This window comes from Sceloporus occidentalis, unplaced genomic scaffold (assembly GCF_023333645.1).
Source record: "Sceloporus occidentalis isolate IW3139 unplaced genomic scaffold, rSceOcc1.0.p SCAF_85, whole genome shotgun sequence".
In the NCBI taxonomy this organism is placed as follows: domain Eukaryota; kingdom Metazoa; phylum Chordata; class Lepidosauria; order Squamata; family Phrynosomatidae; genus Sceloporus; species Sceloporus occidentalis.
In genome coordinates, this window is record NW_028317065.1 from 2,774,985 (window position 1) to 2,801,270 (window position 26,286).

Consider the following 26,286-nt stretch of genomic DNA (forward strand, 5'->3'; position numbering starts at 1 on the left):
GTTTTGGACCCTGGAGCTATTATACAGGAAGGGCCCATTTTGTGTATTTTCTGCATTCAGCAAGCTCTTTTCTGCCTTTTTTTTCCTCTGCTTTCTGCTTCTTGTCTTTTTTTCTTGCTAGTGTTCTATTCTTTTCCCTCTCTATTTGTGGGATTTATTTTGCCCTATCTGTTTACTTGCACCTCACTTGACATCTTTCTATCGCTTTTTTTCTGTCTTCTTCTTTCTTTTATCTTGAGAAAGCCCCAGGCGAGAGCATGGAGCAAGAGGGGCGCATGACTGAGGGGACGGCAGGCAGCCCTCTCCCCCTCCCTTTTTCCTGCTTTGCAGAAAAATGTGCTGAGTCATGTCTCGGGGGCTGTCAGTCAATGTTTGATTGACGGCCCTGAGCTAACAATGATAGGAGGGTATCATCCTAGTGTGCTTAGAGGTGGGGGTCACTATATATATATGGGAGCCCACCCCGTTTAGGTCACTTTTTCAATTGACCTGGAAAGCTTTCCCTCCCTCCCACCCCTCTTTTTGTTCCTTTGCGGTTGGTTATCAAGCTGGCATAGAGCAAGGGTTAACCACCTTTAGGTGTGGTCTGACCCGTGGTGCACAGGCCCTCGGCCTAAGTGCAGGACACTCCTTGGGCTTGTGCCTTGGTGAATCCAGCCGTGACAATGGCTGCCGTGCAGGGGACGCCGGTGGTCTCTACGGTTTTACGCCTGTGCCAGCCGGGTCGGTAGTTTACAGTTATGTAAGTCGTTGTTTACAATTTAGGGTTATAATTTGTAGCCTTTAGATTTTGTTTACAATTGTTATATTTAAGGCTTGCACGTGTCACAAGTAAGTCAGGTGGTGCGGCATGTGCATCGCCATATTATATATTATGTTTATATTGTGTTTTCAAATAAAGTTAATTTTACCATGAATAAAGTTATTTATACCTGTGTCATGGTGTGGAAGGCGTAAAGCGGACTGCACCGTGGCCTAAAATTTTCCATAGTTGACTTATAATAAAACATTATATTATTTACTTGGTGTTTGTGTATTAATTTGGGGGGGAAAAAGAGGGGGACGCATTGACGCTACCTCAGTCATGTATCTGCCTTTATTCATCCTCTTTGTAACTTCTTTCCTGCTTTCACACACACATACACACACACACATATATTATATTCTCCACAAAAGGAGTGCACTCCTACATGGTCTCGTGACACCCATACATAAATTGATAAAGCATTTGTGGTGTGAAATGCGTCAAGTGGTCTCTCTTTCCTTGTGGCTGGTATGACATTAATTGTATACTTTTTTGTTATTTCTGTACAATTTTGGATATATTTTTTCTTATATCATATTTTTAAACATGGGATCAAGCAGCCAAATAAAATATACTTGTATAGATCATATACTTATTTAATAATTTTTGTCTTCATGGAGTGCCGGTGTTTCTCTCCCTGGAGAATCATTAAGAATTAGAGTATTGGACATACATACTATGGACATGGGTGGATTAATGTTTGTTTCTGGTCTTTATACTGAGAATATGGGTACTTTACTTCAAGATAACCATCACACAATGCACCTTGAAGCAAGATTAAGTGAATTAGAGTACAACTGTGAAATGCAGCATGTTGAAGACAATATAATATAATACAGGGCTGGGGAACAGAAACGCCAGATCAGTTTTGCTTTGGCCTGAAATATAGGCAATTCAGGAAGACTGAAATAAGTGCCAGAGAAGCAGCTTGTCTGCTATAAATGTTTTTGTTTGATGTTAAAAGGGAACTGCCATATTTGAGATAAAACTAGAATTATATTCAGCACTAAACTAAACTGTCACTGGTGTTTATGATTACTTCTAATTAATGTTCCGTTTGAAGTAACGATCACGGTCACAGCAGTCGCAGACCACTTGTCCGGCCCTTTAAAGCGAGTGATACCCACAGCTAGCAGGACACAGAGACTGTAGAGATTATCAGATTGGATGATCTCTCACACGCTTTCCCTGCACACTCTGACTGATCCACCGAGCAGGAAATTACATCACATCCACTTCCTGCATGCTGCATCAGACTGCACACATCATGAAGGAGGAGAGACACACAACTCCTCCAGTTAAGTGGTGTGGGAAGAGGCTAAGGCAAGCTGTTTGACTTCACAGATGACACAGACAGGCTGTTTGGGGGTACAGACAAGCTGTTTGGGTGCAAAGATGGCACAGGTTGTTTGGGGGAAATGATGACAAGCTGTTTGGAGGCACTGACAAACTGTTTTATGGTAAATGTGACACAGTCAGGCTCTTTGGGGGCACCGACAAGTTGGTGGCAAAGATGGCACAGGCAGGCTGTTTAGGGTACCGATAAGCTGTTTGGTGGCCAAGATGGCACAGACAAGGTGATTAGGGCACTGAGAAGCCGTTTGGGGACATAAATGGCACAGACAAGCTGCTTCGTGGCATTGACAAGCTGTTTGAGGACAAGTATAGTACAGACAAGCTGTTTGTTGGCACTGAGAAGCTGTTTGGTGGGAAAGATGGCACAAGCAGGCTTTTGGGGGGCACTGACATGTTAGGTGGCTTTTGGGCAGGGACAAGCTGTTTCGGGACACAGATGGCACAGACAAACTGGGAGCAAAGATGGCACAGATACAAGCTGTGACACTGTAGGACATGTTTGTGGAGTTGGAGGGGGGGTGCTGGGACAATCTTTGCACTGGGATCCTGTGACTTCTAATTGCTCCCCTGACTTGTATTTTTTGTTCCAGCTGTGATGTCTATTGAAGGTATAGTATGGGCATTTCATGCAAAGTTACCCTTTGTCTTAAGATTACATTGGAATCCTTCTGTGAACCCAAACAGAAAATTGTAAAGCAATTCTGTTATCTATGTGCATTGTTTCAGCATCTTTTAGAGTGGCACAATTCATCTGTACCGCAGATGTCTTTGAGCAAGGCACGCACCTACCTTCAATGTGCCGGGTTTGTGCTGCCATCTCCTGGGTCTGGGTCTATTGGAATATGCAGTAAAGGCAAATATTATTTTTATATGCTGGCTCCTAAAGAATGATTTGGCAAATAGCCATACTGTTGTATTATTATTTTATTTTGGTGTAGTAATTAATGACTGCCACATGCTACAAAAAAGGTGGAAAATGCTGACAAAAGAGTACTGGAATAATGAAATGTCTCATGTTAATTGGTGTATGTTGAGGTACTTTTAGTGCTGTCACATCTTTTAGTGCTGTTAAATCAACTTTTATTTTGGTGAAGCTGCCTTGTAATAAGACTGTTTTACACACCTTCAGCACTTAGTCTACAGTGGATTTTAATCAATCACAGTAAAAGTCTTCAAACTTTGTGTCAGCATGGCCTTTCATAGATATTAATAAGCAAGATGAATTCCGATTAATAGCACAACACGCAATATAAAAGCAACATATATGGTTAAAAAAAAAGACAAAGTAATTTTTTCCTTTTGTATATGACTCGTTTTATGTAGAAAATGGTGAACAATTTTGGGGTTTACAAAAGTGAAATATCAGGAAAAAAATACTCCATATCCAACCTTTTCTTGTATGGGCATATAATATCATATCGTCACAATTTCCAGGCAATATTGCTCAGAGTTTCCCCACTATCCCATTTTTGCAGACAGTGGGAATCATGGGCTGGTCGGTCAGATCCTTATCTCCACCTTCCGCATTCCAGCTCCACCTTTGGCACTTTTTTACATATGTGAGGGATATCAAAGTATTTTCATACTTTAATTTTGTGTGGTTAACGAGCCATCCCAGTGTCTTGTGCAGCCTCACTAAAGAAAAATGCATATTAGAGTACTTGTAAGTACTCTGTGATCTTGTTTTCATGCCACGATTGGCTTCTTCAAGCTGATTTCAGTGTGCAAGTGCACATAGGGTCTCGTTGCTCTTGCTGAGCAGACTGCAGGGGAGTACACAACGAGGACGCAGGTGACTGGGGGTCTGTATGCAAACTAACTTTCCAATATATCTCTTCCAGTGAATTGATTTTTATACATCTGTCAGATCAGGAAACCCATGAATGACCCTTTAAGCAGCCCATGAGTCTAGTACCGTATATTGCTCTGATGTATTTACAGTCCCTTTGGCACTGAAAGAGTCAGCCAGACATCATGATTAGGGCATAACAGTTTGCACTGATAAAAATATTCCCTTTTTTTTTGTAGAATCTGATGAGCAGATGTCTAGAGCAGCTTGATCAAAAGAGGAACCATGTACTTGGCAACATACAGCATATTAAGCAAGCTGCCGATGATCTTAAGGTATGGAGAGTCTTCTAGAAGCAACAAAATGCCAGAAATCTGCTTGAAGAGCAGTATTGTTGCTTAAAGGGAAATGATGATTAATGCATGTGTTCTGCTGGAGGAATCAGTGTGTACTCTGTGAAGCTAGAGTTTCATTTCTGCAACCAGTCTGCCCCTTGTTATGTACATTTTTTTTTCTTTCTTTTGTCCTCCTGTTATTTTTTTCACCATCCTTGTGTCTATAACTTTTTCTTTCTCTATGGCTACTTATTTCGTTTCTGTAGACTCTTCTCTCTTTCCCTGACCCATGCACTTCACATTATCATTACGGCACTGTCAGGGCCGGCCCAAGGCAAAATGCCGCCGGGGGCGAATTTTAAAATGCCCCCCCCCCTTTTTTTACGCTTCCTCTCCCTCCGTCCCCCCATTATCTACCCCCCCCATATTATCTACCCTTCCTCCCCCCCCTTGTGCTTACCTCAGCAGTCCTGCGGCGAATCTCCCTGTTCAGTCTCGGTGCCGGCTTGTAATGCTGAGCGCCGGAAATCTTCCGGCACTCAGCATTACAAGCCGGCACCGAGACTGAACAGGAAGACTCGCCGCAGAGGAGAGAGAGAGGGGCGCCGAGCGGGTACTGACAGCTTGGTAAGCGAAAACCACTCGCGCCCCTTTCTCTCTCTTTCGCTTTAGAAAGAAAGAAAAAAAAAAAAAGGGCTTGGGGCGGCGAAGTGCCGCCCCTTCAAAAGTGCCACCTGGAGCGGCTGCCCCACTCGGCTCCATTGTCGGGCCGGCCCTGGGCACTGTGTATTAACTGTTCGAACACCGAAAAAATGACACGGAGGCACATTGGATTTAGAATTGGCCACGGCATTTATTTACTAAATGCCGCGACATTGTTTATTACTCCAAATTTAACAGTATTAAAGAAATGTACACGTCTTAAAATTCTGAATTTAAAACTGAACCGACCATAACTTAATGGTCCTATTGACGACACCAGCCCCTCCAGATACCACCGGTCGTTGTAAAACACGATGGGTCGGGGCAATAAACACCTTGAATGTAGAAAAACCTGTATGTGCATCACTCTAACATCTATCATCTAACCTACAACATGAATGTATGCCCACACCACAAACTAGATCAGGGTCTAAAAACCTCTGGATCACTCCGCCAGATCCCAACATCCAATGCAGCATTCCTCCGCTGAACTCCTAGACTCGGGGAGGGAGGGCGGGAATCTTCTCTCCTCTGTATATCAGTTGAAATAATAAATATGGTTAGTTTCACTTAAATTTATACAGTATATTTTCCCTCCAAAATAAATCCCACCCAGGTGATACTGAGTAGCTAACCGATGTTTGACCCCAAATCCTCCCCCAGTTCCTTCCTGAGTGCATGGCTGGGTCATGTAACCCCTTCTGCCTATACGTCTCCAGGGGTCTCTTTCTTTCATTTCCCAAGCAGCATTTACCCTTATTGCTTCATGTTTGTTCATTCTTATCCCTAATTTATTACCTTTTTATTTTCAGTTTACCCATTGTCCTTGTCTCTCTATCATTTTTCAACACCATAACGGTATATTTCTTTCTCTGGTTTTATCAACTGTCCTTAGCATACACTGCCAGTCGTGTCTCCATTTACTTTTTATCCTGCTGTTACCTTTACTTGTCTTTCTGCTACTTACTTAAAGTAACAATCATGTGCCCAAAATTGTATTTCTTAATTCATGTTGGAATCCATTTTGCATAGACTTCATTGCATTTGAGTGCATGCGTTCTTATTGCAGTTAAGAAAGTAACTTTTTCTAACATTTGTAGCAGCCAAATACATGTATGCTAGTACAACATAAATGTTTAGCTAACACACATGCAATTGGCTGCTGCTACGCCCATCGTTTGCATAGGGAGATCTGCTCCCAGTGAGTAGCTTGGGGGATCTACTAAGCATGTGCAGAAATTATACATACAAATGCTCCCTGCATTCAGTAGAGACGGCTGGGGGAGGCGGTAAAACAAGACAGAGGTCATTTTCTAACTTCAGTAACTTAAGAATGCCTGCACTGATTTCAATGCAGTAAAACGCACTGGGTCTCGCGCAAGGGTGGATAATAAACCATGCTCTAGGTTTTAAGTTGAAAATACAAATTGTATTTTTCTTCTTTTTTTTGCCAAATTAGTATGCTAAACCAAAGAATGCAAGTATTAGCTAAGACATGGAGGCTAGGAAATCAAATGTGATATATCTAGCCCATCTTATTTGCACTTTTTCTACCTGCTGTAAAACCTTAATCTTTCCTTGGACCTTGACCTTGTTTTATGTTCAGGACAGCCTTATGCCTATCTCATGTGTTCTTAGTTCCTCTCACTTTATTACCCTCTACCACTTCCGTTGGAAGGTTATTTCACTAATCCCTCTCAATAAAAGTATACGTTAATGTACCTGGGATCTCTCCGGGTTGAGCAAGCGTGGTCCTGAAACGCCCTACTCCCCACCCGTTCCTCCTTTCAATGGGGGTGTTTCCTGCGGTGACATTAGGACCGCCTATTGATGTCAGGGGGCAGTCCTGGCCATGTCCCGCAAGGGTAGGCTTCGGGGAGCCGGAGCCCACAAGTTTCCATGTTTAATATGTTAAAGCATCCTTAACCCTTCTTGCATCCTTTACCCTTCTTGCATCCTTTACCCTTCAGTGGAATTAAGATACAAGAGTACAACTAAAACAATACAAATTGATAATATAAGCCACCATAGTGTGTCTTGTTTGGAAGATAAAGCAATATCAGGTTACATTGTGGGTAAATCCAACACTGGTTACATAGATAGCTTTGTATCTCCTTTAAATGCTGGACAGTTTAAGTAATACAAATCATTCCTGGTACGCCTTGTCATATATATACATTAATTTGATGTAGGTAATAACATTCTAGGTCAAGATTGATAAACAAAATGAATCTTGATATGGCCGGGTGATTACACTGTGTGTACACATTCTCCTAAAAATATAGCATTGAATTGTATTTCTCTTCAACAATGCCTTCAAGAGCTGTCGGTTCCACATTGCCTATTATGTCAGAACACTTCAAGTATCACACAGGATGATTGAGATTATATTGTTCAAGTAGTTGTGAAGTACTTGGTTGTCATCCACTTTCTAGCACTACATCTTTTTGTTGTCACTGTCGGAGATGACAGTTTTGAGCTTTCTGGCACAGAAACACACACAGAAACTGTATTTTTTTTTAATACCTCAGTATCTTCAGCACATGTCAGTTCCAAGGCTTCCCAAAGCTGTAACCTTATTATAAAGGAAAATCAATGCATGTTGATTCCTTGAAGTTCTCCTTTTTTTGTTTGTTTTTTCCTTTTTTTCCTTTTTTTTTTTTCTTTTAGGCCCATACGTTAGAGAACAAAGATTCACTGACAGGAAAATTCACAGAGCTCCGACTGCTCCTTGATGAAGAAGAGAAGTTGGCTAAGAAATTTATTGAAGACAAGACTAAGCTTACCTTGTGGGCATATGAAGGGCAAATAGAATCATGTCAGGAGCATATAACCACAATCAATTCATTTTCAGCCAGTATCAGAAAAATAAGTGACCAGCCTGATGCTATTAAACTTATACAGGTAATGTATGAAAAATAAATGACTGGTCAGACATCATATGTGATTGTCACGTATTGTTCTAAATGTTTACATACTGCTTAGTTAAGAAAATGTACAGTAAACTGCATGATATGTTATTGTTATATGTTGTTTTGAAGTATTTATACTGGACAATGGATTCAATTGGTTTTGGATTCATTCTGTCCCTTGTCTAAAATATATACTCGGATTGACACCCTGTTACTTTCATGTGGTTTGTAGAAATGCAATTTTTATCAATATAACAAATAATTTGCAATAAGTTACTAGCGCTGATTATGTAGCACTGATAATTAAGCTATAGTTTACCAGAGGTGAAACGGTCTGTCTCTAATGGAGAGATGTGAGATTGTTGAACTCAAGAGACCCAACTCATTGTAAATATTATGTGGCAGGACGGCCCGATCAAAACAAGAAACTCCGAACACCAGCAGAATAAAAGCAAGATGTGGTTTATTGTAGCTTTGAATAGTCCACAGTATTGCACTTCATAGTGTAAATAAACCAAAACAAAAACAAATCCTTTTGATAAAGTCTGAGGGCCTCTGGCTTGACTGCCTCTCTCCCTGTTTCCAGACCCCTAATGCCTCTAACGGCCGCCCTTTAAGCACCTGAGTGCAGGTTAATTGGCTCCACCTTGCTGACCTCCAGCAATTAACCCCCTCATGCTGGGAATAATGAGCGTTCCAATCTGCCACTTATGTAGACAGACTCCATAACCTTGCCACATACCCTCCCCCTCAGCTTAACACAGGTGTGTGAAGCGGCCTTCGACAAGAAACTGTGCACCCTAGACAATGCATCTGCATTGGCATGCAATAGCCCAGCCCTATGCTTCACAACAAATTTAAACTGTTGCAAAGAGAGGAACCAACGTGTGACTTTAGTATTCTTGTCTTTGTTGTTCTGCATCCACTGTAGTGGAGCATGGTCGGTGATGAGGGTGAAAGATCTGCCCAACAAATAATATTTCAATGTTTCAGTTGCCCACTTAATGGCCAAACATTCCTTCTCTACAGTAGCATACTTCTGCTCCCTTGGCAACAACTTACGACTTAAAAACAACACAGGATGTTCTTCCTCTCCTATCATCTGAGATAATACTGCCCCCAGGCCCACATCAGAAGCATCAGTTTGCAAAAAGAAATGTTCCTTAAAATCCGGGGCTACTAAAACAGGGTGCCTGCATAAAGCTGTGCGCAAGTCTGCAAAAGCTTTTTCTGCATCATCATTCCATCTCACTGTATCTGGTGCCTTTGCTTTAATCAAATCAGTGAGAGGTGCAGCTCGAGTGGCAAAGTGGGGTATGAAGCGTCTATAATAGCCAACTATTCCTAGGAAAGATTTGACCTGTTTCTTTCTTAGAGGGCGTGGCCAATGTTCAATAGCCTCAGCCTTAGTGAGTTGAGGTTTTACCAGACCTCTCCCTACAGTATAACCAAGATATTTGGCTTCCATACATCCAATAGAACATTTGGCAGGATTAGCAGTAAGACCAGCTTTCCGAATACTATTTAAAACCGCTTCTACCTTTCCCAAATGGGAGTCCCAGTCTCGGCTATAGACGACTACATCATCTAAGTATGCAGAAGCATAATTGGAGTGAGGTCTCAGAAGTTTATTCATTAACCTCTGAAAGGTTGCTGGGGCTCCATGAAGCCCAAATGGCAAAACTGTATATTGGTACAGACCTTCAGGGGTCACAAATGCAGTTTTTTCTTTAGCGGTTTCCGTCAACGGGATCTGCCAATAACCCTTTGTAAGGTCTAACACACTTAGGAATCTGGCCTGTGCCAGTTTCTCAATGAGTTCATCAACCCGAGGCATGGGATATGCATCAAATTTAGAGCATTCATTAAGCTTTCTAAAATCATTGCAAAAACGAACTGACCCATCTGGCTTAGGTACTAGAACTATGGGGCTAGACCATTGGCTATGTGATTCCTCAATGACTCCCAGTTCTAACATTTTTGCTACTTCTGTTTGTATTGCACTCCTTTTTGCCTCAGGAATTCTATAGGGCTTTACTTTTACTGTAACTCCTGGTTCTGTGATAATATCATGGCAGATTTCACTAGTTCTGCCAGGAATACTAGAAAAGACATCTTTATGTCTTGATATCATTTCTTTAACTTCCTTTTGCTGTTCAGGGGTGAGATGAGCAGATATTTTAACATCTGGGTCTGGGGATTTATCTATAGCAACCATACTACTTTCTCTATCCTTCCAGGGTTTTAGCAGGTTTATATGGTAAATCTGTTCAACTTTCCTACGATCAGGCTGTCGAACTTTATAGTTTACAGGGCCTACTTGTTCAATAATCTCATATGGGCCCTGCCAATGAGACAAGAGTTTGCTTTCGGCAGTGGGAACAAGGACCATCACTCGGTCCCCAGGTTGGAAAGAACGTACTGCTGCCTGACGGTTGTAAATAACCTGTTGGCTTCTTTGAGCTTCCTCCAGATATTGTCTGACTATGGGAGAAATTTGTGTAATGCGCCCCTTGAGTTGCTCCACATATTGAATGACATTCTGTCCTGGTACCGTTTGTTCTTCCCACTCCTCCTTCGCTATATCTAATAAACCTCTTGGATGCCTACCATAAAGGAGCTCAAAAGGTGAAAACCCTACAGAAGATTGGGGAACCTCCCGAATAGCAAACAGTAAGTACGGTAGGAGAGTGTCCCAATTTTTCCCATCTCTATCAACAACTTTACGTAACATGTGTTTCAGGGTCCTATTGAATCTTTCAACTAACCCATCTGTTTGAGGATGGTACACAGATGTCCTCAAAGCTTTTATTTGTAACAAATTACACAACTCTTTCATTAGTCTGGACATAAAAGGGGTACCTTGGTCAGTTAAAATTTCTTTTGGTAACCCTACACGAGAAAATACTTGAAGCAATTCTTTCGCTATGGTTTTGGAGGCAGTATTTCGGAGGGGAATAGCTTCTGGGTAGCGTGTAGCATAATCCAATATGACCAAAATATATTGATTACCCTTAGCCGATTTTTCTATTGGTCCCACCAAATCCATAGCAATTCGCTCAAAAGGGGTTTCAATAATTGGCAATGGGATTAGGGGTGCTCTTAGACGAGGTTTTGGGGTCGCTAGCTGGCAGTCTGGGCATGAGGCACAGTACCGCTTTACCTCTTCATATACCCCAGGCCAAAAGAATCGCCTTAAAACCCTTTCCTGAGTTTTTTCTACCCCCAAGTGTCCCCCAAACAAATGAGAATGGGCCAATTCCAACACCTTCCTCCTGAAGGACCTTGGTACTAAGAGCTGTTCAAGTTCTTGCCCCTCCTCTCTGATCACTCTATAAAGTAGGTCATTTCTAAGAATGAAATGAGGATACCTGTCTCTGGATTGCCCATCAACCATGGTCCCATTAACTTCTACAATTTGGTTACGGGCATTTTGCAATGTTAAATCATTGACTTGTTCCCTTCCAAACTGATTTAAACCAATTTCCAAATCCACAATATTAGCCTGTTCTTGGGTTTGGCCCTGGGGTTCAACCAGTATTTCGGTTGAAGGGTTGGAACTAGTGCTCGGATCTTGTAAGGTCACACCTTCATTTACCAAAGCCATTTGTAAGTTCCTAGTACCCCTATGCTTATCTTCCTTTCTCTCACGTCTTGTCTTGCGCCTTTTACAAAACAAATCTGGGTGTACCAATGGGAAAACACAAAACGGGTTCTCCTCTACAGACTCCCACGGGGTTTGAATCAGGCTTTGAAACGCCGGGAAATTACGTCCAAGAATAAGGGGATGGGGTAATTTAGGTACCACTGCAGCCACTACTAGAAATGTTTGGCCCCCATAGCCTATGTTTACAGAGGTAGTAGGGTATGATACAGTACAGCCATGTACACAGAGTATCCCAACCTTCTTACCTGGGAGCAACTGAGACGGCTGAATGAGACTGCTTGTCACTAAGGAAATATCGCTCCCAGAGTCCACAAGAGCTACGGTTTCCTTCCCATTTAACAAAACAGATTTATCAAATACACATTTTTCGGTCTGTTTCCCAACCAAACAGATTAGTCCACAAAAGTCATTTATAGAATTATACCCACATTCCATAGGTTCCTGCAAATGAGGACATACAGTTTTTATGTGACCTAGCTCCCCACACTCAAAGCAAGTAATTGGAGGTTTCCTGGGTTGCCATCCTTTTGAGGGTTTATAGTCCTGGCTTCCATCCGGAGAAACTTCAGGGCCTCCAGTTCGGATCACAACTTGATTTTTCCCATAGTTCCAGGGCCTTGAGCTTGTGAGCAGTCTTTGGTTCTGCTGCATTTTAGTCTGTGATGTAGATTTTAACTCTCTCACTGCTGTATATTGTTCAACCAGTGCCACCATTGCATCATAAGTGGTAGGGCTTCCCTGCCCTGCCCACTCTCGTAGGCCTTGGGGTAATCCTCGCAAAAAACGATCCAAAACCAAGGTCTCGATTATTTGAGCAGGCGTTGAACTCTCTGGTTTTAACCATCTCCTGGCCAGATGAATCAAATCAAACATTTGTGATCTTGGTGCCTTCTGTTCCTGGTATTTCCAATTATAGAACCGTTGGGCACGGATCACTGGAGTCACGCCAGTCCTTGCAAGAATCTCTGCTTTAAGAATATCATAACTAGCAGCCGCCTCTTCCTCTAGGTCAAAATAGGCTTTTTGAGCTTCACCAAGCAAAAAAGGTGCAACTATACCAGCCCATTGAGTGCGAGGCCATTGCTCTCTGATGGCAGTTCGCTCAAAAGCTGTTAGATAGGCCTCCACATCATCTTGCGGCGTCATCTTTTGCAGATACTGATTTGCATGGATTGGTTTTGGACTGCTGCTCTGTTCATCTGTGGTAGTTTTTGAGAGCTGCTGTACAATCTCTTTTAGGACAATCCTGTCCTCTTGCTGTGCTTCCATCATAGCTCCCATCTGAGCAGTTATCAGCCGGTTGGTTTCCTGTTGCACTGTAGTAGCATGCAGGAGGGCCTTTAAAACATCCTCCATGTTGATACAGGGTTCAAACACGCAATATCCCACTTCTAACACCACTTGTGGCAGGACGGCCTGATCAAAACAAGAAACTCCGAACACCAGCAGAATAAAAGCAAGATGTGGTTTATTGTAGCTTTGAATAGTCCACAGTATTGCACTTCATAGTGTAAATAAACCAAAACAAAAACAAATCCTTTTGATAAAGTCTGAGGGCCTCTGGCTTGACTGCCTCTCTCCCTGTTTCCAGACCCCTAATGCCTCTAACGGCCGCCCTTTAAGCACCTGAGTGCAGGTTAATTGGCTCCACCTTGCTGACCTCCAGCAATTAACCCCCTCATGCTGGGAATAATGAGCGTTCCAATCTGCCACTTATGTAGACAGACTCCATAACCTTGCCACAATTATCTAAAACATTACATCTGGACAGTGTTCACCAGTGATATCTGCTCTCTTTTAAAGCAATTTGGAATCAAACACTTAAACCTTCAGCCAAGATAGTTAATATAACCCAGGTTTTCCACAGTAAACTCACCTTTATTCAAGAAAGGATTACAACCATGATATGTGAGTGAGGTAAGCACCAATTGTGGCGCTTGGACGTACTTTTACGTACAAAAAGAATATGTCTGCATGTCACTTTGGGTAAAATAGGACATCCGGACTTTTCACAGTGGAAACAGTGAAGACAGGAATAGAGACCCACCCCATCTGCTGGCTGATCACAGGTACTATGATAAGCAATGTAGAGGTATCACAGTGGTCTGAGTACTTGGGAAATAAAAGGGAGAAACAATCATGTAAAAATGTAATAAGTAATTAAAAAAATAAAATGATAGGGACTTTACTGATGTCACCACAATATTACTGTTGTGAGGAGAGACAATAGAGATTTAAATGGATCCCTAACCATGTTGCCATGTGCAAAACAAGAAAATAATAAAAAGAGGAAAAGTAATGAAATCTATAAAAAATGTGCCCCGATACTATGTGCCCATTCCACCAGAAGTACTAGAAGTAGCCAGTTACAAAAAAACTCACTTCTCAAAAACCCATAAAAATACAAAATATGGTATTGTGTAAGGGAGGAATGTGGGCCATAATACTGTAATCATGGGCTGTTGCTGTCAGCAGTGACACTTAATTTGGCATTGATTTTATTTTTCACAATATTTATTAGTGCAAATTTTTGCACTAATAAATATTGTGTTATATATATATATATATATATATATATATTTCTACAGTTGCAAATGATACACTGGTTTCAGGATAAATAGAGCTATCATTTGTGTGTACAATAAACATAGAAACGTTGAATTATGGTATAACAAACATTTAAGAAAGGTGGCAAAAAGCTCCAGTGTTTAGGGGAAAAAAGCCATGAATGGGTTGAAAGAACAGTCTAGCTTTTTACTTACTGCATCCAAAATGTTACAACGGTGTATCTCCTTGACGTTGCTGAAGAAGTGGGGAATCACATGTATGCTAGCATAGCGTCAATCTTCAGATAGCATTCATTATATTGGATGCTGCTACACCCATTGATTTCTGCAGGAGTTTAGCTTCCATTAACTGGAATGGGAGTTATACGGAGCATGTGCAAGAAGCATAATGTGATCTGCTCCCTGCTTTCAGTAGACACTGTTGGGGAGGAAGTCATTTTCTAACTCCAATAACGAAATAATACATGCACTGATTTTCATGCTGTAAAATACACGAGAGTTCATGCAAAACGGATTCCAATATACATCAAAAACAGTAGAATACGAAGGCATCAACTCCAGAGTGTATGACCTTGACCCACTGACATTGGGGTAAATGCCCTGAGAGTTCCCAGGTGTATTTGTAATACGAGTTAAATAAAATCCCATGAACACTTTCTGATGCACCTATAATCCCTTACAGGAGTATGAAACAGCAGAAAAGGAAATGCAGAGGCATATGTCCCCAGCTGAGCTGTGGCATCCAATCCCTGTAACGTTTGAACATGTTGAGAAATATTATACCTTGTTCACAGAAGACATCAAGACTTCTTTCAAAGAACCACTAATAAAACGCCTTCAACAAGGTGGGTTATATGTTGAACTGACCAGCGGAAGTGAAAGATTTTAGGTATAGATATCAGCATACTTCTCATGTTTGATGAAGATTCCAAGCTGTGGTACTGATTTGGACTCTTTGACTTGCAAGACCCAAATAACTATTGTGGTAAAGTGTATGGGAAAGTAGTGGATGGGGTGTATATCTCACCTGGTTTTCTCAGCCAGGCACGGTAGCAGACATCCAGGAGGATACATGCTGCTTTAGCAGGGCGTAGTCTGCTAGGGCTCTATTGTTTAAAGGTACATGGGCTGGATTACTTGGATAAGTGGGAGAGCTCCAGTCCACACCCCTAGTCCATTACGGGTTTTCCTTACTCCCAGGAATCCTCAGGTGAGGCTTCCTATGCTCGTTACTGGGGAGGAAGACTGAGTCAAGGAGCAGCTACAGCCAGCGCTGCAGCCAGGCCCGCCAGGCCCCTACCTTAAAATAGGCCCAGTCAGGACCGAACTGACTGGGCCTATGTGGCCGCCCTTAAGCCCGCAGCAACTGCGACCGGGCCCGCAACTCTAGCAGCGGGCCCCCTACTTACCTGGCAGACGCGCGCGAGCAGCGTCTCTTCTACCGCCAGGGGGGGACGCAGGAATCCAACGGAGCCATGTAACGTACGTCACGTACGTCACATGCCCCTGCTGCGCGTCTGCTTCCCCTGTGCAGATCCGTGGAAGTCTGCGAGCGGCGCTTACATCATCAGTTCAGGTAAGGGGGTGAGGGAGGCTGTATGGAGTATGTGAGATTGAATGAAAGAGTGAATTAATGAGTATCTGTGAAGGAGTGAGTGAATTAATGTTTGTGAATGAGTATATGTAAATGAGTATCTGAATGAGGGAATTAATGAGTATCTGAATGAGGGAATTAATGAGTATCAATGTGTGAATGAATATCTGAATGAGTGAATGATTATCTGTGAATTAGTGAATAAACATTTGTGAACGAGTGAATGAATATGTGTGTGTGATAGCATGGATGTGTAAGGGGGGGCAAAGATGCAACAGGCAGGCTGTTTTGGTGGCAAAGATGCCACAGGCAGGCTGTTTTGGTGGCAAAGTTGCCACAGGCAGGCTGTTATGGGGGCAAAGATGCCACGGGCAGGCTAAGTGAAATCGTCCGTGGAGCCCTCCGGATGCGGCTGTCAGTGTGGCAGAGCCTGTCCTGTTGTGTGTGTGTTTGGGTGTCAGTGTGGCAGAGCCTGTCCTGGTGTCTGTGTGTGTGTGTTTGGGTGTCGGTGTGGCAGAGCCTGTCCTGGTGTGTGTGTGTGGGTGTCGGTGTGGCAGAGCCTGTCCTGGTGTGTGTGTCTGGGTGTCAGTGTGGCAGAGCCTGTCCTAGTGTGTGTGTGTGTGTTCGGGTGTCAGTGTGACAGAGCCTGTCCTGGGGTGTGTGTTTGGGTGTTGGTGTGGCAGAGCCTGTCCTGGTGTGTGTACGAACACAGAAAAGAAGCCCAGCACTTCCAATCCTTAGGTTACTTTATTCAAAGAAAGCAAAAAAAGCAATGTTTCGGCCAAACAGGGCCTTTGTCAAGCTCAAAAGACCCTGTTTGGCCGAAACGTTGCTATTTTTGTTATGCTTTCTGTTTTTGTTTTGCCCTTTTTCCTTCTAGCTCCCAGCTTCCTGGGAGTTGAGCGGTGAACCATTTTTTCTTTTTTAACTGTCCTGGTGTGTGTGTGTTTCGATGTCGGTGTGGCAGAACCTGTCCTGGTGTGTGTGTCTGGGTGTTGGTTTGGAAAAGCCTGTCCTGGTGTGTGTGTCTGGGTGTCGGTGTGGAAAAGCCTGTCCTGGTGTGTGTGTTTGGTTATCTGTTTCCTTAATTTACAGTAGGAACTTTTTCATTTTTACTTATCCAGAGATAAAACCCCCTCCTGAATTTGTAGTGACTTCAGGGGACAAAACATTCAAGGCCCTGAAATCATTTAGTGGAAAAGATAAGGTATTGTGTTATTTACTCTATAATATTTATTTCAAGGATTAGTCGCACTAAATTGTGGCTTCAGGCTTCCCATGTTGAATGACCAAGTATTATGTATGTGTATGTACACATATGGTTTTTCATAAAAATGGGCTGCTCAGTCTGAAATGCCCGGGCCTATTTTTAGTCCCAGTCCGGGCCTGGCTGCAGCCCACCAGGTATGAAGCTTTACCTATGGACAACCTGTTACTTTGCTTTGTGCCAGACCTTAGGCTTGTAGTGGGATAGTAAGGTATCCTTATGTTTAGTTAGAGCCGGACAGGCTTAGAGTTTGTTTTGTTTGCAAGGTGCTCTGTGCCTATATCATTTAAATAAACACTCTTGACTTTTTGAAACCTGCTGCCTGCGTGAATACTGTCATTGCCGCCCCATGTGTGAGCTGTTCCCTACACTATATACATTTTATAAAATCATAGTTTTCACATTAGAAAAATATATCTTCTGCTTTTAAGACTAATGGAGTAGTCTGGAACTCAGTTTAATCTGTGAGCTGCCATAAATGATGAATGACATATGATACTCTCCCCATTCAGTGACTTCCATTCATAAGTAGAGCCATGGGAGAATTTTCTTTCTATCATTTTTTTCTCTTTTCTGGAGAAAACGGTAATTGATGGACCTGTCGGATAATACATAATTCTCTCTTCTATTCTAAACTTTGGTGGCCTTTTCTTTAAAATTCATATTAATGAAAGGAAAACTAGGGATTTGGAGGAAACTCATTTTCTTCTGAAAGAAAATAATTTCCTCATCAAAGAAGAAAAAGGTACGTTGCGCTTAGTTTTACACATTTGGTATAATGCATCAGAATTCCTTGTTATACAAAATATCATTTCTCAAAACCTAAGTTTTACAATTTACAAAAAGGTGTTTGCTGGTTATTCAATGAGAGCAGTCATATTAACTTCCTGCTCATTATGTTATTTTTGCCCTATTGTTAAGTTACTGATTGTTGTTGATTGGTTCAGGCAGCCTTTGTAAGTGTGAGAAGAAAAGAGAGAATTCAGGACAGGGAATAAATCAGATAAATCTAGTTGTGTTGTCTCTAAAACAATTCAGTTGGTGGAAAACCAAATCTGCATCTGTCTATGGAAATGGGTTCAATTATGCTAACTGGATAATCATTAGATGCCATATTACTTAATGCTTAAAATAATTAAAGTATAGTAACATAGTAATTGAGGTTGTAAAAAGTCCATCAAGTTCAACCTTGCTTTTGATAAAAAAAACCCCTCCATATTGAAGCAATTTCCAATTGTCTCTCGAAAAGGGGGAAAAATGCTTCCTTCCTCCAAAATAGCAATCTGATATCTCATTGGATCAATGAACATAAGTGCATTTGTCAACATGAAAACTCACCTGCCACTTGGTCACCCAATGAACCAATTTGACCAAATCGTTTTGCAAGGAAGTAATATCTAGTTCAGAATGTAATTTTGTGTCATCCATGTGTAATTTTTTTTATTTTATTTTTACAGGTACGCTCACTGGTAATGCAGCTTCGAGTCAAAAGCCTGGATCATTCATTAAAACTAAATTATTTGTGGATAGGTCATTATTCCTAAAACGTGAGTGCTTTAATATCAATGTATATAAAGTGATTGTTTCAATGTAAAGTTGCAACCAGCTATAAAAATGTATATCTTGTGGCTGATTGTCCACCCATGCACATTATTTAATTAAAAAAACTCCACTTCAATTTCTGCACTACACTTTATTATTTTACCATATGCTTTAAAAGTAATTAAGAACCTTGCTTAACCCCTTCGTGACAAAGGCTGATTTTACTTTTTGTACCCTTCGTGACAATGGCCGTTTTAACATTTCTGTGCTGCTCGTGTTTAGCTGTAATTTTCTTCTTTCCCGTTTACTGAACCCACACACATTAGATATTGTTTTTTTCAGGACAAGAAGGGCTTTCTTTAGATGACATTGTTTTGATTGTATCATATTATTTACTATTAAAAAAAGTATAAAATATGGTGAAACATTTAGAAAAAAATGACTGTTTCTAACTTTTAGTTGAAAAATCTTTTACTCATCTATAAAAGGTAATAAAAAAACCTGCTAAATAGATTCTACTATTTGTCCTGAGTTTAGAAATACCCAATGTTTTTATGTTTTTTTGCTTTTTTCTGCACGTTATGGAGCAATAAGTACAGGTAGCGTTTTGCTATTTCAAAGCCATTTTTTCCAAATCTGGTAATTCTTCCCCCCATGTGCCATTTCGGGTATCTTTGAAGCCGGCCAATGCAATTTACCCCATCAAATCATATATTTTTGAAAACTAGACAGCACAGGGTATTCCAAATGCTGGTATTTTAACCCTTTCCAAGCACTTATTCTACCATCAGCCTTTGTCAAACTTTATGGTAGTAATTTTTTTGCATTTGTTTTTTCACACACATTTTACTTTAGGTATGAATAAACAGGTTCTGGTATATGTCACTATCAAAAAACACCCCAATATGTGTTTAGCAACATCTCCTGAGTACAGCGGTACCTCACATGAATGATTTTGCCTGGCTGTTTGGGGGCAAAAGGGCCACATTTGGGGCATGCACATTTTTCAATGTTGAACTTTGGCATTTGGGGATCCACTGCCCATGCCCTATTTGGTACATCTTTGAGCCGGGACATTTCAGTGTGCCCAATAAAGCTATATATTTTTGAAAACTAGACACCCCAGGGTATTTCAAATGCTAGTATTTTAACTCTTTCCATGCACCATATCTACCACCAGTCTTTGTCAAACTTTGTGATAGTCATTTTTTTGCATTTGTTTTTTCACACACATTTTACTTTAGGTATGAATTAAAAAGTTCTCGTATATGTCACTATCACAAAACACCCCAATATGTGTTCAGCAACATCTCCTGAGCGCAGTGATACCCCACATGAATGATTTTGCCTGGCTGTTCGGGGGCAAAAGGGCCACATTTGGGGCATGCACATTTTTCAATGTTGAACTTTGGCATTTGGGGATCCACTGCCCATCCCCTATTTGGTACATCTTTGAGCCGGGCCATTTCAGTGTGCCCAACAAAACCATATATTTTTGAAAACTAGACACCACAGGGTATTTTAAATGCTGGTATTTTAACTCTGTGCATGCACACATTTTACCACCAGCATTTTTTCAAAGTTTGCAGTAGTATTTTTGTGTGTGTATTTTTCCCACACACACCTACTTTATGTATGAATTTACAGCTCCTGGTATATGCCGCTGTCACACGACACCCCAATATGTGTTCAGCAACATCTCCTGAGTACAGTGATACCCCACATGCATGGGTTTGTCATTTTTGGGGGGAACTAAAAGGCCACATTTGGTACGTGTGCATTTTTCTAATTGGAAATTAGATGTGTTGCCATCCTTCCCCCCGTGTTAATTGGGACCTTGTTGAACCCGGCCAATTCAATTTACCCCATCAAATCATACATTTTTTTAAAGTAGACACCCCATGGGCATTTAATATGCCAGTATTTTAACTCTTTCCATGCGAGAACTGTTTTAAGCTAATATGCTAATTTTAGGACTTGCTCACAAAAATATGTTTTTTATATATATATTTTTTTTTTTGCCTTTTTTTAATTTTTTTTACATTTTTTTTCAACTTATTATTTTTACATTTTACTGTTTTTTTACTATTTTTTTTCTAATTATTATTAATTTTATTTTATTTTTAATTTATTTTTTCTAATCACACTGTGATTAGAAAGCTGAGCTCCATTGACTTGCATGGTTGAATGCAGTACCTATATTCAACCTGCAAGTGGAGCCAGAGTTCTCTAGAGGGTCTGGAGACCGTCTAGCAAACTTTTTAGACTTTATTGTTTTTCTTATTGAATTTTCCCGGATCACCGTCAGCTGCGGCTGTGACCGCTCTCCGGAGCGGTCACAGTCCATCCCCAGGTAAGTGTTTGGTGTCGCTGGATGCCTCCTGATCGAGGCATTCCAGCGACACCATTTAAGTTTAGGAGGCGATCGTTGATCGCCTCCTAAACGCTTTTAAAATGGGCGTCCGCCGCCATACAAAGTATGGCGGATGTTGACGCCCCGGGGAGGGGCCAGAGATGGCCCCTTTGTGCCGATAATGGCGTTGCTGAATGCCTCGAGGTCGAGGCATTACAGCAATGCCGTTTCGGTGCAGAAAGCGAAAATAGATCGCTTTCTGCACCCGTTTAATGACGTGCCAGTCATGGACATCTGCTGCTTCCATTAATTGCAAATGGTTTCCAACAAAGCGCTTGTTTACAATGAGCAGCCAGCCGACATTGTCGTTATCGACTTGCATTTCCGTGACGTGTCCGGACCGGCAATTGTCATCAAGGGGTTAAATATCAGAGCAGAGTTCCCAACCCCAAGACCAGTGACCTAAGAAGGACCAGCTAAATTGTTTTAATAGGATAATAACCTTCGGTATTTATAACTTTTATCACCCACCCTATGAAAAAAGTTTAATAGCACTGTATTAAGCAACATATGTTAATACATATTTATATGATTAAGATATTATTAGTATTAAGAAACTAAAATCTCAATATTCACAGATTGATCGATTATCTCCCAACTCAACACAAGAGGGCAGCAAAGTACATGAAGTTTGAATGCTGTAATTCCTACTTTAAAACTGCATCAACCCACAGTCTTTTATTTAGGCAAATGTGTTGCCTTAAAAACTTGACACTAGTTGAGAGTGCAAAAAGGCTGGCTATAATTTGTGCTTTATATATCTACGATGGTGCGCTTGTACCGAGGGGACAAAAACATGAAAACACAATGACAGTGTAGGCTGTATAGGTGTATAATAATATAAAAAATTTTTATGCACTCACAAAAAAAAAGTTTCAACTTGGGCTCATCTTATTAAAAATATTATATTTCACAAAAGATCTAAAAACAAATAACAATGGTGCCGTATCTTAATCAGGACCATATCAAACCAGATAGGAACACTTACAGGATGTTGTGCACATTGTCCAATTCACCTCTGAATTTATCTATAAAGTGCTGCAGTGTCTTCAAGGCGCTGCATTTCCATAAGGTGCTTCATGTTTCCTAATGAAAGTGCTTGTGCTGAATCTCAATAAATTATATTAATGTCCCAATTAAGAAGATTTCATTCAAATGTGCATTTGGTTAGAAACCCATAGTTGTATAAATAAATAGATACATAAAAAAGAAGTATAAATGGATAGATCAATAAATACTCCCTATTTGAAAAAATGTTAATCCAGTTGTCCAAAAAAATAATCAGTAAAGTGGCTTCTCCTTAAGAAGCCACTCTGTTATAAGTAACTATAATTTGTGCTAATCATTATTAAGCAGGTTTTAAGATTCTGCTATTAAAAGATTTTAACTTCTATTGCCACTGAATTCCATAGGATCACACCCATAAAATGCCTTAATTTGCTTGATTTATACATCAATCATTAATCATGCAACAAAGATTACAAATTATACAAATAAAGCAACCAATGAGGAAGGAGGAAATAAGTGTATTCTGGGATATATTATATTCAAAGTCAGAGGCGTAACTAGAAACCACCGGGCCCTGATGTGAAAATCCCCCCCCCGGGCCCCCCAACTTCAACAGCTAGTCTGTGCCTTCTGTGCCCCTTGCCCCCCTCCTTCCAACATAAAACATATGTAAACACAAATTACACACACTTACTCACCCCACTTACACATCCCTGCTCACACACGCAATTACACATCCCTGCTCACACACACACACGATTACACATCCATGCTCACACATACACACAATTATACATCCATGCTCACACATACACACAATCACACATCCATGCTTACATACACATACATACGTACAATCCATGCTTACATACATATATATATACACACACACACATACTGTATACATACAACCCACCCGCCCCCGCTTACCTCTCACCGCTCCTGCAGCTTGCTATCCGGTTGCACTCACACTATGACATTAGTCATTAAGGGTTTAAAAATGTATTTGTTGAATGACCCCTTTCCCTCAGCTGGTAGTGAATAGGGTCAAGAGACTCAAAGTGCCAGTTGGAATGGGTAGATTTTCAGGGTTACACAGTCTGACGCTAACTTATTGTGCAATTATTCAATGATACTTGAGCATCCCTATGGGTGCTTTTCTCACTGGTGAGTGACAACTAAAGTATCTGCAGGAACAAGTGACCCATTCAGAATATCTTTACCCCCTAAAGACTAAAGGTTTTCAGATAGACATTTTCCACCACTACTATAGTGACCCTAGTTAATATTTGAAGCATCCCTGGGCCAGCTTATTGACAGACTTCCAAGTATAATGATGTGCTTGTTCAAGGAATAACCATGGCAAAGCACTACGTGGGAACCCTTTGCGTGTGACAGGGATAAGTTACCCATCTTTGTTATAATAATAGGGCCCCACAATATCATTTTTCATGTGGAAGTAGAGACTGAGTGTATGTGATCTCTAGAAAACTTAACTTTTATTCCCAAGTAATAAAATCAATATATACAAAACCAAATATACCATGAAAACACTGCATATACAGAAATAAAGATCCAAATAAAAAGAAAACAATGATGTAATACTCAATATGAATTGCTCCTAAAATATGTGTAATTGGACTCCCTTCACAAGGTCACAAATAGGCTCTTAGATTTTTCATTTTTGTGGTTGTCGAGCATGATACCATTGCGTGTAAGTCTTACTTGTTTATAGTCATTATACTAGTTGTAAACGGTTGACTACAATTTCAGGTACATAAAGTTGCATGCAGGAACATTAGAATGGCTAAAATTACCACCAGCAAAAATATTAAACAACCATTTCTGATACAACATTTTGTCAATTGTAGTTCCTCTAATATTGTATATTTCATTGATTTGTGATTGCGCTGTACAATATATTGGGGAAACAATACAACCTTTTCCAATACTCGGTAACACCCTGAATTTGTGGCTAAAGAAAAAGTCAGTCTAAACCAAAGGAAAGGCAATATTAATCACAAATTATTACAACAATCACTTTTTTGATTTATGAAATTGAAAATTTTACCCGTTTGGTGTCATTGTAAGGGTTTAACTGTACATCTTTTCTCAGGGAATACCGCTAATAGTCCTAAAACATGCAAGATATGCTTTACACATTTAATTTATTACAATGGATGCATATAATTTTTTGCAATATGGTTAATTTACTTTAAAGTTAATGGTATATATACTTTGCTTTATATTGCACATAGATTATATATTTATATAGTGTCATCATATTCTGTAGTACTGTACAATGGGTATATACCGGTGAAACTGCGGTAGGGCACACTTTAGTCTCCATGAATTTACCTGATAGAATTAATTATTTTCATGAATATTGGTGACATTAGGCAGGTACTTTTAGTACTATTTTTAGTACTATTGATTCTCCTTCTTGGTTTCCTGTAATTTTGGACCTTATTACATAATAAAGGGAGCAAATTATATTGAGTATTACATTTGTTTTCTTTTTACATGGATTTCCCTTTCTGTATATTCAGTGTTTTCATGATATATTTATGTGGGGAGGAGAACTTTTATTTTATAAGGTGGTTTTATTGTTTGTGAATAAAAGTTTTATAGAAATCACATACACTCAGTCTTTAATGTTAACTTTTTACAATGAAAAGAGAGACACCAAGGGGTAACCCTCAAAAGATTATCTTTCTCGTATGGGTAGTGTGATCAATATGCATGCATGATGCTTACAAGTCTGCAGTTTGCCCAGTCTGGCACTTGCACTACAATGGAAAAGTAAAAACATATATTATATGAACATTTGTTTATTTTTCTGTTTTGGACAGATGCCAGATGTCCAACTTTGGATCCAGACACCATGCATTCCAAGTTAAGACTGTCTGAAGACCATCTCACGGTTTACTGTGCCTGGTTTGGAAGATTTAACTCTCATCACCCCTACAGATTTGATAAACTCTTGCAGGTGATGAGCAGAGACTGCTACTTATCTGGAAGTCATTACTGGGAAGTGGGTCTTCTTCAAGCAGGGCTAGGATGGTGGATCGGTATCACTTACCCATCCATCCAAAGGAAGGGAGATTCCGAATTTAGTCGACTGGGCTGGAACAGTGGGTCATGGTGCATCAAGAGATATGCTCATGAGTATTGGGCTTTTCACAAAGGAGAAAGAACAGCTCTTAAACTAAAAGACCCACCGGAGAGAGTTGGCATTTTCCTGGATTATGAATCTGGAGTACTCTCTTTCTTTGATGTCACATCTGGTATGAAACACATACATACATTTCGCTGTAGATTCACTGAACCAATTTACCCAGCGCTCCGTTTATGGGATGGAATGATAACCATGTGCAGACTAGATTAATAAGCAAGGGGTAGCAATAATAAATTTTTTTCTTTAACTTTGTTAGAACCTTGTCAATTCCAAAAATCAGTTACTTTTCCATTATTTTCTGCTAAAGTGACAAAGAAAATATTTCTGTATTGAATATCAGAATGGCCACGCTACGCTGAAAATCATACAATAAACCGTAACGTTTTATCATGCATCAGTCAACACATATTTATATAATTTGTAAACCGGATCAATGCTTCTCATCAAAACTACAAATTGAGGTGATTCTTTTGCCAATAATGAATGCTGTAGCAGACTATAATGTTCCTGTTTTTTTTATTCTATAAGCCCAAACACTTCCTCAGCTGCTCCAGTGAGGCCTCTGGCCACTCGTGCACATGTAAGATCAATTTAGAAGGAATTCAGGATTTGGCATCAGGGGCCCTGTTTGGCCCCTCCCCCAGATATAAACGTCAAACGGTGGACCCTCATTTTAAAAGAGCTTAGGAGACAATCAACGATCATCTCCTAAACTTAAAGGGTGTTGCTGAAATGCCTTCATCGCGAGGCATTCACCAACACTGAAAACCCACCCCAGGACGTACTGTCCGCTCCGGAGATTGGTCGCAGGCACCACTGCGAGAGATTTTGCCTCTAGCAAGATGGCGGCATCCTTAAAAAAAAAAAATGTTTCCAGACTCTCCTGAGAATTCAGGTTGAATACAGGTACTGCATTCAACCATGCAAGTCAATTTTGCCCAGCTTTCTAATCACGGTGTGATTAGAAAAATATTTAAAAGATATATAATTTGAAAAAAATGGAAAAAAAATAGCTAACAAAAATAAAATAAAAATGTGGTAACATTTAAAAATAATTATGCATTGATGTCACCAGCAGGGGAACCCTTCAGTTCTAACAAAATAAAAAAAAAAGCAAAAATATGAAAAAAGTGCTAAATTTGACAAAGGCT

The 26,286-nt window shown here is 40.5% G+C and overlaps 1 pseudogene; it reads left to right on the forward strand.

The window, feature by feature from the left end:
- The window catches only part of LOC149285074 (tripartite motif-containing protein 14-like), a 39,522-nt pseudogene extending 14,177 nt beyond the window's left edge, over nucleotides 1-25,345 (forward strand).
- The last annotated feature ends 941 nt before the right edge of the window (nucleotides 25,346-26,286 follow it).